The sequence below is a fragment of the Pseudophryne corroboree genome, chromosome 5, assembly GCF_028390025.1.
Source record: "Pseudophryne corroboree isolate aPseCor3 chromosome 5, aPseCor3.hap2, whole genome shotgun sequence".
Taxonomy (NCBI): domain Eukaryota; kingdom Metazoa; phylum Chordata; class Amphibia; order Anura; family Myobatrachidae; genus Pseudophryne; species Pseudophryne corroboree.
Window position 1 is genome coordinate 248,761,899 of NC_086448.1, and position 13,028 is coordinate 248,774,926.

Genomic DNA, 13,028 nt, shown 5'->3' on the forward strand with positions numbered 1-13,028 from the left:
CTCATGGCTACACATCAGTGGCGTATCTATAGTTCGTGGGCACCATGTTCCCAGACACCTGTGCATGTGCAGTAGACTGGCACAAGGCCAGAGCCTACTCGCAACTGCACAGCAAAGAGAGCAGGGGCCCGCAATGAGCCTGCAGATGGGCTCTCTCCTCTCTTAGGGGAACATTTACTAAGCAGTGATAAGAGCGGAGAAGTGAGCCAGTGGAGAAATTTCCCCATCAACCAATCAGCAGCTCTGTATCATTTTATACTATGCAAATTATAGATGTTACTTCAGTGCTGATTGGTTGCCATGGGCAACTTCTCCACTGGCTCACTTCTCCGCTCTTATCACTGCTTAGTAAATGTACCCCGAATTCTGCCTCTGCTGCACATTACTAAGAACTGAATCAGCCTCTGTATGATTTTTACACACTCATTAAGAATGTGAGTTTTTTTTTAACCCATTACATCTGTTTTGTCAGTAAACGCTATTATGTGTCTGAGAATCTGTTAACTTCCCAATTGTACAGTGCTGGAGAATGTTTGATAGTTTATAAATAAATAAATAAATAAATAAATAAAGCTTATGATAATAATTAAGAGTAAATATCCTTTCCATGCAAAGCATGCCACACCTACTGATTGAGTATATTGTTGGCTGAGTGCTTGTCTGACTGATCTCTGCTTTATATAATCTTTCTTACATAGCAATCACAGCAAGGTATTCCATCACTATAACTGATCTAGCCTACAGCAGTCATAAGCTTAAAAGGATTCTTATGGAAATGGTCTAGCAACTAGTAATGAAGTGTCTGTTCATTTACATATAATCACCCAGAGTCCTTGGATGGAAGTCTGCTGTTAGCTTCCGAATTGGCATGACTGACAAAGCTGTCTGGCACATTTTAGATATATCTTATAATCCAGATGTTTCTTTTTTTTTTTCTCGGTTGCAGCATTGCCCATCTTCCTTTCTAATACATGATAAAAATGGCTCTGCAATGGTAGCAGCAATGCAGAGGGTTCCACATATTCACATCTTTCTGTATGACAGGCCAGGGAATAGGGATGCAATTCGGTCACATTCCAGATCCACACAATCCTATAACCCAGTCTGCCCAGAAACTAGGGTTGCCTATCGTCACCTTTTATTGATGGCTTTAAGCTCTCATTTAGAAACTATCAAAGAATAAGCTTTTGATGGTTTAACTTTGTACGCGCACACAGAGTGGCCAGGATTAGCAATGAAATGCCGCCACCAATACTGTTAGTATCAGACCAATGGTTGATGAGCAACCCTACCAGAAACTGTACCCTAATTTATTGAGGTCAATCCACAGAAGTATCAGTGCATCACTGGTAGTGCCGATATAGGGGGTAATTCTGAGTTGATCGCAGCAGGAACTTTGGGGGTAATTCCAAGTTGATCGCAGCAGGAAATTTTTTAGCAGTTGGGCAAAACCATGTGCACTGCAGGGGGGGGGGGCATATATAACATGTACAGAGAGTGTTAGATTTGGGTGGGTTATTTTGTTTCTGTGCAGGGTAAATACTGGCTGCTTTATTTTTACACTGCAATTTAGATTGCTGATTGAACACACCTCAACCAAATCTAACTCTCTCTGCACATGTTATATTATATCTGCCCCTCCTGCAGTGCACATGGTTTTGCCAAATTGCTAACAGAATTCCTGTTGCGATCAACTTGGAATTACCCCCTTTGTTAGCAGTTGGGCAAAACCATGTGGACTGCAGGAGAGGCAGATATAACATGTGCAGAGAGAGTTAGATTTGGGTGTGGTGTGTTCAATCCGCAATCTAAATTGCAGTGTAAATACAGTATAAAGCAGCCAGTATTTACCCTGCACAGAAACACTATAACCCACCCAAATCTAACTCTCTCTGCACATGTTATATCTGCCTCCCCTGCAGTGCACATGGTTTTGCCCAACTGCTAACAAAGTTCCTGCTGCGATCATCTCAGAATTACCCCCATGCTGTATATATGCATCCTGGGCCGACACCACTGACATACATGACATCACAAGACAAGTGCGGCTGCAGGAACACACACCTTGGGTCTTTCTGTACTGTGGGGTGTCTCTCAATACCTGCGCCCAGGCAGAAGCACTGATTGCACACCCCTTGCTGTAAAATTTGAGTAAGGACCTGGCCATGCCCCTATTCATCAGCAGACGGTGCTGGGATGCACTCACATTTTCCCGGTTCTGGTGCAGTGTGCATGCGCAGGGGCCGCTCTGCGCATGCGCGCACCTGGGAGATACGATTGTTCGCAGGGCAGTCGGGGGCAGCGACGCTGCATAGCGGGGGTGTTGCAGCAAAAATGGGGATGGGACGGGGGCCATTTTCGGGGTGACCGTGTGATATCACACATGGACCCTAATGATTTATTTATTATTTATTTATTACCAGTTATTTATATAGCGCACACATATTCCACAGCGCTTTGCAGAGAATATTTGCCCATTCACAGCAGTCCCTGCCCCAATGGAGCTTGCAAGCTATATTCCCTACGGGTGGTCTTCAGTATACCGGCTGTCGGGATCTCGGCGCACAGTATACCGGCGCCGGAATCCCGGCAGCCGGCATACCGACACTTATTCTCCCTCGTGGGGGTCCACGATTCCCCTGGAGGGAGAATAAAATAGCGTAGCGCGCCACCGTGCCCACAGCGTGGCGAGCGCGCAAGGGGCTCATTTGCGCTTGCCACACTGTCGGTAAGCCGGCGGTCGGGCTCCCGGCGCCGGTATGCTGGTCGCGGGGAGCCCGACCGCCGGCCTACCATACTACACCCATTCCCTACCACATGTACACGCACACACATTCACACTAGGGTTCATTTTTTTGTTGGGATCCAATTAACCTACCAGTATATTTTTGGATTGTGGGAGGAAACCGGAGTACCCGGAGGAAACCCGGGTACTCCAGGAAAAGTATGGGGAGAATATACAAACTCCACACAGTTATGGCCATGGTGGGAATCGAACGCATGACCTCAGTGCTGTGAGGCAGTAATGCTAACCATTACACCATCCGTACTGCCCTAAATCAGCGATGCAGTCACAATTTAATTGCGATCGCATCACTGGCGGCCATTAGCATGCTGGGACATCTTGCTCTGTGCTGGGCGGCCCCCAGCATGCGACTGACATCTCTGACTTTACTACACACCACTGGTGTAACAATGTTAGATGACAGTGACAAGCTAAAAGAGAAGGAAGGAGAGTTTGTGGCGTGACTACTGCCTTTGTATCTTTGTGTATAGGGTCTGGTACTTGCACAGTGAAGTCCCGACTACAGCATTTCTGTACTGCACATGCATGCCTCAGATGTCCTTATGTAGTTATCGGGGCAAATCACACTTCTCACTTATGTCTTCTTACACCTGGAGTGATGGAGGGGATGGGTTGATAAGGATAGGCCTAGGTAGAGCACAGTAAGGGTATGTACACATAACTGCAGCTGAAGTACTGTAGATATGGAACACGTGTCCCTAATACTGTAAAGCCACATCAGTTTCATATGTTACTGTATGACAGGTGACGGTATTCCCAGACACTTCCCAGTCTGCTCAGGGGCACACCTATGTATGCTGAGACAGCTCCCCTGGCTCACATGTCACAGAGCAAGCAGCAGAAGCAGGAGAATGTGTAATGGCACTGCCAGAGACGCATTGTTCCTAGGGTTGCCACCTCATCCCTTTAATTCTGGACACATATTAATTACACAGGTTCTGTGGCTGATTAAAACCAGGTGAAATGTCTTGAAGTCAGCCAGCCACAGAACCTGTGTAATTAATATGTGTCCAGAATTAAAGGGATGAGGTGGCAACCCTAATAGTTCCATGTGTGACTTGATGACCGCTATTGTTTGCCAGACACCTACTCCTGACATAATCCTTGTGTATATCCTAGGGCACACTTACCTACTCTGCCGGAGTATCTGGGAGACTCCCAGCTGACCCACAGAAGAGCAGGTCACACTCCCGCATCCCACCCATTTCCTTGCAATGATGCAGTTTTCGGTAAATGGCATCATTTTGGCCCCATCCTCCTTGTGCAGTGCCATGGGATAATGATGGTGTGATTTGCTTCACCCTATCCTCTGGCACTGGCCATTACACCTCCAAGTGTTCAGAGCATAGCGATAAATAAAGTTGGCAAGTACAGACAGCTGCATACATACTGTATCTTTCCCTGCTTAGATTTGTAGAGCAAATGTGTCCACATGTCTCATGTACAAAGGTGAAAATAGAAGAAGCTGTATGTCTGTAGCACACAGTAAATGTACCATATATTATTATATTATGTGGGAATGGATCAGATCTGAATTTGGCCTATAGACCAGTATACTCCAGAGTTTTGGCTATAAAAATGATTAGAATAATACAGAGAAGAAATTTATAATATAGTCTTTGTATTTTTCATATCATATTTATAGTCAAACTGGAGTATGACAGGAAAGGCTCCGCCTCACCTGACCGTGCGTTACTGCTCTCCTCCCCTCTCTCCCCGTCTCGCTGCCCTCATGACCTGACATTTTCTTATATGTAGTTTACATTTCATTGAGTTTCACAAATTTCAAATGCATCTGAAGCAAGCGAGTAAGCTACAGACAGGTGTGAATGAGTCTTTCCTCCTACAATGATACCTATCAGCCTGTAGCAGCTAGGCGGTACCCTGGATGATAGCTCACAAGGAGCAGGATGTACTAAAGTGAAAATGCGGTAAAAACTCAGTTTTCAGGGTTTTTACTGCTTTTTCGTATGTACTTACCTCCATCTGCTGGGTCTCTGCCACGCAGGGTTACGCCAGCCTTTACTGGCATTACCCTGTAGAAGCCTATGAGGAGAGGGTTCCGTAACGGAACCATCCCAGCATCCCTTGCGGCCGCGCTGGTCTGCGCATGCGGATTTCCGGGTCATAGACACGGAAGTCCAGCAGCAACAGCGCATCGCGACGGACAGGTCTGATCGCAAGGGCTGTCCTTTGCAACACTAATCGCATATGTTAGTATAATGTGTGGCGGGATGTACCGCAACAGGTTACATACCACCCAAGGAGAAGTTATGTGGACAATGGTTTCCTCAATATCATTAATACTCTATCCAAATGCAAGGATCATTTCTCATGTTTCATACAGCAACAGCTGTAAATACCCCTTTTTTATGTATAAAAACAATACTGACATCACAATGTGCTTGTGATTGTCTGCTTCTGCAGGGCCTGTTGTGTATCACATGCCGTATGCTATTTATAATTGGCATGGGAAAATCGCATCCTCTTCTGAATAAGAAAATATTTTACTTGTCAACAAAAGCGTTTTTATGGATGTATAAAGCATTTGACTTCCATGTGACAAGATGTACAACAGAACTGTCTGCTTCTACTATGTGTGAATGCAATAATGAGGTCAATTCTCATTCAGCCTAGAGCTGTTCATCTTTCCTATATTGCTGCCTTACAGCCATTGTGGCTGATTTAAGCATAACATTTTCTAATTTCATTAGTGGTGAAATGTGTAAAATGCTATTGATTTTCCACTATTCATTATTGCTGGAGGAAAGTTCTACAGTCAATCGTTGCGGGATTATAGTTCATAACAGCGTAGTAACTTCAGATTAATTGATTGATGTGTTTTTAGGGCAAAGTAATCCTACTACTTTATTTTAAACCCAAGTAAGATATGTATGTATGAGTATGACTGATGCTGTAGTATTGCTGTAACTCCTAGCATGTTCAGCAATTGATCTGGGAGATCCCAGTTATTCATTGCCTCTTCTACATGAGTTGTATCATACAGGTTGAGTATCACATATCCAAATATTCCGAAATACGGAATATTCCGAAATACAGACTTTTTTTAGTGAGAGTGAGAAAGTGAAATCTTTGTTTTTTGATGGCTCAATGTACACAAACTTTGTTTAATACACAAAGTTATTAAAAATACTGTATTAAATGACCTTCAGGCTGTGTGTATAAGGTGTATATGAAAAATAAATGAATTGTGTGAATATACACACACTTTGTTTAATGCACAAAGTTACAAAAATTTTTGGCTAAAATGACCTTCAGGCTGTGTGTACAAGGTGTATATGAAACATAAATGCATTCTGTGCTTAGATTTAGGTCTCAACACCATGATATATCATTATGGTATGCAATTATTCCAAAATACGGAAAAATCCGATATCCAAAATATCTCTGGTCCCAAGCATTTTGGATAAGGGATACTCAACCTGTATTAAATTGAGCAACATGAAAATCTCAATTGGCCTTGTCCTATTCGTTGAGAAGAATATAAGTAAGCTTGTAGAAAGGTTACAGAATGGGGGTAATTCCAAGTTGATCGCAGCAGGAAATTTTCTAGCAGTTGGGCAAAACCATGTGCACTGCAGGGGGGACAGATATAACATTTGCAGAGAGAGTTAGATTTGGGTGGGTTATTTTGTTTCTGTGCAGGGTAAATACTGGATGCTTTATTTTTACACTGCAATTTAGATTGCATATTGAACACACCACACCCAAATCTAACTCTCTCTGCAAATGTTATTTCTCTATCGTCCTAGTGGATGCTGGGGTTCCTGAAAGGACCATGGGGAATAGCGGCTCCGCAGGAGACAGGGCACAAAAAGTAAAGCTTTTCCAGATCAGGTGGTGTGCACTGGCTCCTCCCCCTATGACCCTCCTCCAGACTCTAGTTAGATTTTTGTGCCCGGCCGAGAAGGGTGCAATCTAGGTGGCTCTCCTAAAGAGCTGCTTAGAAAAAGTTTAGCTTAGGTTTTTTATTTTACAGTGAGTCCTGCTGGCAACAGGATCACTGCAACGAGGGACTGAGGGGAGAAGAAGTGAACTCACCTGCGTGCAGGATGGATTGGCTTCTTGGCTACTGGACATCAGCTCCAGAGGGACGATCACAGGTACAGCCTGGATGGTCACCGGAGCCGCGCCGCCGGCCCCCTTGCAGATGCTGAAGTCAGAAGAGGTCCAGAATCGGCGGCTGAAGACTCCTGCAGTCTTCTAAAGGTAGCGCACAGCACTGCAGCTGTGCGCCATTTTCCTCTCAGCACACTTCACACGCAGTCACTGAGGGTGCAGGGCGCTGGGGGGGGGCGCCCTGGGAGGCAAATGTAACCTATATAAAGGCTAAAAATACCTCACATATAGCCCCCAGAGGCTATATGGAGATATTTAACCCCTGCCTGGATTCACTAAATAGCGGGAGACGAGCCCGCCAAAAAAGGGGCGGGGCCTATCTCCTCAGCACACGGCGCCATTTCCTCTCACAGCTCCGCTGGTCAGGACGGCTCCCAGGTCTCTCCCCTGCACTGCACTACAGAAACAGGGTAAAACAGAGAGGGGGGGCAAATTTATGGCGATATTTTGATATATATAAAGCAGCTATAAGGGAGCACTTATTATAAGGCTATCCCTGTTATATATAGCGCTTTTGGTGTGTGCTGGCAAACTCTCCCTCTGTCTCCCCAAAGGGCTAGTGGGTCCTGTCTTCGTTAGGAGCATTCCCTGTGTGTCTGCTGTGTGTCGGTACGTGTGTGTCGACATGTATGAGGACGATATTGGTGTGGAGGCGGAGCAATTGCCAAATATGAGGATGTCACCCCCTAGGGAGTCGACACCAAAATGGATGCCTTTATTTATGGAACTACGGGATAGTGTCAACACGCTAAAGCAGTCGTTTGACGACATGAGACGGCCGGACAATCAATTAGTGCCTGTCCAGGCGACTCAAACACCGTCAGGGGCTGTGAAACGCCCTTTGCCTCAGGTCGACACAGACCCAGACACAGGCACTGACTCCAGTGGTGACGGTGACGAATCAACCGTATTTTCCAGTAGGGCCACACGTTATATGATTTTGGCAATGAAGGAGGCGTTACATTTAGCTGATACTACAGGTACCACTAAACAGGGTATTATGTGGGGTGTGAAAAAACTACCTATAGTTTTTCCTGAATCAGAAGAATTAAATGACGTGTGTAATGAAGCGTGGGTTGCCCCTGATAAAAAGCTGATAATTTCAAAGAAATTATTGGCATTATACCCTTTCCCGCCAGAGGTTAGGGAGCGCTGGGAAACACCTCCTAGGGTGGACAAGGCGCTAACACGCTTATCTAAACAAGTGGCGTTACCCTCTCCTGAGACGGCCGCACTTAAAGATCCATCAGATAGGAGGATGGAAAATATCCAAAAAAGTATATACACACATGCAGGTGTTATACTACGACCAGCTATAGCGACTGCCTGGATGTGCAGTGCTGGGGTAGTTTGGTCAGAGTCCCTGATTGAAAATATTGATACCCTGGACAGGGACAATATTTTACTGTCGTTAGAACAAATAAAGGATGCATTTCTTTATATGCGTGATGCACAGAGGGATATCTGCACACTGGCATCACGGGTAAGTGCTATGTCCATTTCGGCCAGAAGAGCTTTATGGACGCGACAGTGGACAGGCGATGCGGATTCAAAACGGCATATGGAAGTTTTGCCGTATAAAGGGGAGGAGTTATTTGGAGTCGGTCTATCAGATTTGGTGGCCACGGCTACAGCCGGGAAATCCACCTTTCTACCTCAAGTCACTCCCCAACAGAAAAAGGCACCGACTTTTCAACCGCAGCCCTTTCGTTCCTTTAAAAATAAGAGAGCAAAGGGCTATTCATATCTGCCACGAGGCAGAGGTCGAGGGAAGAGACAGCAACAGGCAGCTCCTTCCCAGGAACAGAAGCCCTCCCCGGCTTCTACAAAAGCCTCAGCATGACGCTGGGGCTTCTCAAGCGGACTCGGGGACGGTGGGCGGTCGTCTCAAAAATTACAGCGCGCAGTGGGCTCACTCGCAGGTAGATCCCTGGATCCTGCAGATAATATCTCAGGGGTACAGGTTGGAATTAGAGACAGATCCACCTCGCCGTTTCCTGAAGTCTGCTTTACCAACGTCCCCCTCCGAAAGGGAGACGGTTTTGGAAGCCATTCACAAGCTGTACTCTCAGCAGGTGATAGTCAAGGTACCTCTTCTACAACAAGGGAAGGGGTATTATTCCACTCTATTTGTGGTACCGAAGCCGGATGGCTCGGTAAGGCCTATTCTAAATCTGAAGTCCTTGAACCTGTACATAAAGAAGTTCAAGTTCAAGATGGAGTCACTCAGAGCAGTGATAGCGAACCTGGAAGAAGGGGACTTTATGGTATCCTTGGACATCAAGGATGCGTATCTCCACGTTCCAATTTACCCCTCACACCAGGGGTACCTCAGGTTCGTTGTACAAAACTGTCACTATCAGTTTCAGACGCTGCCGTTCGGATTGTCCACGGCACCTCGGGTCTTTACAAAGGTAATGGCCGAGATGATGATTCTTCTTCGAAGAAAAGGCATATTAATTATCCCATACTTGGACGATCTCCTAATAAGGGCAAGGTCCAGAGAACAGCTAGAGATGGGATTAGCACTGTCTCAAGAAGTGCTAAAACAGCACGGGTGGATTCTGAATATTCCAAAATCACAGTTAATGCCGACAACTCGTCTGCTGTTCCTAGGGATGATTCTGGACACGGTTCAGAAAAAGGTTTTTCTCCCGGAGGAAAAAGCCAAGGAGTTATCCGAGCTTGTCAGGAACCTCCTAAAACCAGGAAAGGTGTCTGTACATCAATGCACAAGAGTCCTGGGAAAAATGGTGGCTTCTTACGAAGCAATTCCATTCGGCAGATTCCACGCAAGAATTTTCCAAAGGGATCTGTTGGACAAATGGTCAGGGTCGCATCTTCAGATGCACCTGCGGATAACCCTGTCTCCAAGGACAAGGGTGTCTCTTCTGTGGTGGTTGCAGAGTGCTCATCTATTGGAGGGCCGCAGATTCGGCATACAGGATTGGATCCTGGTGACCACGGACGCCAGCCTGAGAGGCTGGGGAGCAGTCACACAAGGAAGAAACTTCCAGGGAGTATGGACGAGCCTGGAAACGTCTCTTCACATAAACATTCTGGAACTAAGAGCAATATACAATGCTCTAAGCCAGGCAGAACCTCTGCTTCAGGGAAAACCGGTGTTGATCCAGTCGGACAACATCACGGCAGTCGCCCATGTGAACAGACAGGGCGGCACAAGAAGCAGGAGTGCAATGGCAGAAGCTGCAAGGATTCTTAGCTGGGCAGAGAATCATGTGATAGCACTGTCAGCAGTGTTCATCCCGGGAGTGGACAACTGGGAAGCAGACTTCCTCAGCAGACACGATCTTCACCCGGGAGAGTGGGGACTTCATCCAGAAGTCTTCCACATGCTGGTAACCCGTTGGGAAAGACCAATGGTGGACATGATGGCGTCTCGCCTCAACAAAAAACTGGACAGGTATTGCGCCAGGTCAAGAGATCCGCAGGCAATAGCTGTGGACGCGCTGGTAACGCCTTGGGTGTACCAGTCGGTGTATGTGTTTCCTCCTCTGCCTCTCATACCAAAAGTATTGAGAATTATACGGCAAAGAGGCGTAAGAACGATACTAGTGGTTCCGGATTGGCCAAGAAGGACTTGGTACCCGGAACTTCAAGAGATGATCACGGAAGATCCGTGGCCTCTACCTCTAAGGAGGGACTTGCTTCAGCAGGGTCCCTGTCTGTTTCAAGACTTACCGCGGCTGCGTTTGACGGCATGGCGGTTGAACGCCGGATCCTAAAGGAAAAAGGCATGCCGGAAGAAGTCATTCCTACTTTGATTAAAGCAAGGAAGGAAGTAACCGTGCAACATTATCACCGAATTTGGCGAAAATATGTTGCGTGGTGCGAAGATCGGAGTGCTCCGACGGAGGAATTTCAACTGGGTCGATTCCTACATTTCCTGCAATCAGGATTGTCTATGGGTCTCAAATTGGGATCTATTAAGGTTCAAATTTCGGCCCTGTCGATTTTCTTTCAAAAAGAATTGGCTTCAGTCCCTGAAGTCCAGACCTTTGTTAAGGGAGTGCTACATATACAGCCTCCTGTGGTGCCTCCAGTGGCACCGTGGGATCTCAATGTGGTTTTGGATTTTCTAAAATCTCATTGGTTTGAACCACTAAAAAAGGTGGATTTGAAATATCTCACATGGAAAGTGACCATGCTTCTAGCCCTGGCTTCGGCCAGGAGAGTGTCAGAACTGGCAGCTTTATCTTACAAAAGCCCATATCTGATTTTCCATTCGGACAGGGCAGAACTGCGGACTCGTCCGCATTTTCTCCCTACGGTGGTGTCAGCATTTCATCTGAACCAGCCTATTGTAGTGCCTGCGGCTACAAGTGACTTGGAGGACTCCAAGTTACTGGACGTTGTCAGAGCATTAAAAATATATATTGCAAGGACAGCTGGAGTCAGAAAATCTGACTCGTTGTTTATATTGTATGCACCCAACAAGATGGGTGCTCCTGCGTCTAAGCAGACGATTGCTCGTTGGATCTGTAGCACAATCCAACTTGCACATTCTGTGGCAGGCCTGCCACAGCCTAAATCTGTAAAGGCCCACTCCACAAGGAAGGTGGGCTCATCTTGGGCGGCTGCCCGAGGGGTCTCGGCATTACAACTTTGCCGAGCAGCTACGTGGTCAGGGGAGAACACGTTTGTAAAATTTTACAAATTTGATACTCTGGCTAAGGAGGACCTGGAGTTCTCTCATTCGGTGCTGCAGAGTCATCCGCACTCTCCCGCCCGTTTGGGAGCTTTGGTATAATCCCCATGGTCCTTTCAGGAACCCCAGCATCCACTAGGACGATAGAGAAAATAAGATTTTACTTACCGATAAATCTATTTCTCGGAGTCCGTAGTGGATGCTGGGCGCCCATCCCAAGTGCGGATTATCTGCAATAATTGTACATAGTTATTGTTAACTAATTCGGGTTATTGTTGAAGGAAGCCATCTTTCAGAGGCTCCGCTGTTATCATACTGTTAACTGGGTTTAGATCACAAGTTGTACGGTGTGATTGGTGTGGCTGGTATGAGTCTTACCCGGGATTCAAAATCCTCCCTTATTGTGTACGCTCGTCCGGGCACAGTACCTAACTGGAGTCTGGAGGAGGGTCATAGGGGGAGGAGCCAGTGCACACCACCTGATCTGGAAAAGCTTTACTTTTTGTGCCCTGTCTCCTGCGGAGCCGCTAATCCCCATGGTCCTTTCAGGAACCCCAGCATCCACTACGGACTCCGAGAAATAGATTTATCGGTAAGTAAAATCTTATTATCTGTCCCCCCTGCAGTGCACATGGTTTTGCCAAACTGCAAAAAAATTTCCTGCTGCGATCATTTGCAATCAAATGCAATCATTTGTCTTCAGGCAAACAGAATTTATTGAGTCCACCTTTGTACAAGTACAGTTTCAATGGATTTTAATGAAGAAGCCCACAACCTAAGCTGGCCATATGCCTACAAATTTATTGTCCAATTTGGCTGGTTGGAATAGAAATCTGGTAATGTATGGGAGCAAATAACAATTGACCAGTTGTTCTGAAATGCCGAAAAACTGTCAAAAAAACAGTCGTTAGGACAAATTGGTTAAATCAAATGGATTTAACCAATTTGTCTTACTATTTTTGTCTGTTTTTCAGTGTTTGGGAGCAAATGGTCAATTGTCATTTGCTCCCACACATTACCAGATTTCAATTCCAACCAGCCAGATTGGTCAATAAATCTTTAGGTGTACATATGACTAGTCTTATTTTCAAATAAGTGCGTCATAAAAAGATCATATAACAATTAGTGGAAGAAAATATTAATGTAGAGCACTGTGGTAGGCATATAATTTTCAGTTTTAGGTGGAATTACTCTTTAAGAGCAATAATATAAACGATACCTGAGTTACTGACTTTTTTTTTTACAAATCATTTATTCTTTCACATCTGTCAAAATGTAATGTGTCAAAGTGTAATTAGTAATTAATTTAAGTTTTAATTTAATTACAATGGTCTACTTAGAATGTAAGCAAAACAATTGTGTTGGTAATACTAGTGGACATTTGGGACACATACTTGATGTACAATAAACTGA

The 13,028-nt window shown here is 45.6% G+C and overlaps 1 protein-coding gene across 10 annotated transcripts in view; it reads left to right on the forward strand.

Annotated features, from left to right (window-relative positions):
• The window catches only part of RARB (retinoic acid receptor beta), a 1,402,065-nt gene that overhangs the window by 1,367,103 nt on the left and 21,934 nt on the right, over positions 1–13,028 (forward strand). The window lies entirely within an intron of this gene.